This window comes from Carlito syrichta, unplaced genomic scaffold (genome assembly GCF_000164805.1).
Source record: "Carlito syrichta isolate Samal-C Ts95f unplaced genomic scaffold, Tarsius_syrichta-2.0.1 Scaffold311911, whole genome shotgun sequence".
Classification (NCBI taxonomy): domain Eukaryota; kingdom Metazoa; phylum Chordata; class Mammalia; order Primates; family Tarsiidae; genus Carlito; species Carlito syrichta.
This window is the reverse complement of record NW_007256007.1, coordinates 816,685-817,500: the sequence shown is the minus strand read 5'-3', so window position 1 is coordinate 817,500 and position 816 is coordinate 816,685.

The following is an 816-nucleotide window of genomic DNA, read 5'->3' as shown; positions in this document are numbered from 1 at the left end:
AAAAAAAAAAAAAAAAGATGTGGGGTACAATTTAGGATTAGATATACAAGTGGTCATCAAACAGGTAAAGTTTGGGCCTTCCTTTGGTCCCCACTTTGCCCGATTTGAGATCAGGTACTCTTATTAATGTTGTGTTCCCTCCCCCCTTCCCCAACCCTGGCAGTATCCCGCTACTGCCAATCCCTCTCTTATAGTATTATGGCAAATGTGCAGGGTCCGCTTATGAGTGAGAACATGTGGTCTCAAATGGGAGATTAATGAGGGTTAGAGGGTTCAAGGCATATTAGCACCAACCTGAAACTTTCTGTACCACCTTAAGTGGTCTTACACTCCACCAGTGGGATGTTACACGTTGGAAGATCATGGTATAGACATTGACTGGGCAAGCTTTGGAAACAAGTCCATTTGGGCTCCAGACTCAACTCAACTCAGACTACCATTCATTGGTTGTTGGGTGTTGGGCAGGTGTCTTAACCTTGCTAAGTCAAATTCCTCATCAGGGGTTAGTAATAGGACCTAGAGTACTATGGTAGGAGCCTCTGAGTTGACCCCCAATGATGCCAACTTCAGGCATTCATGCCCTTGTATAATCCCCTCCACTTGAGTGTGTGCTGGATCTAGTGATTTGCTTGTAACCCATAGAACACAGCAATAATCATGGGGTGTGACTTCTAAGATTGTTATAAAATGTCTCTCTCTTTGTCTGTCCCTGTCTCTCTCTACTTTTGTTCTGGAAAAACAAACTGCCATTTCATGAGTACCCTTAGAGAGAGGCCCACTACATGGCAAGGAACTAAAGTCTTCTGTCAATAGTCA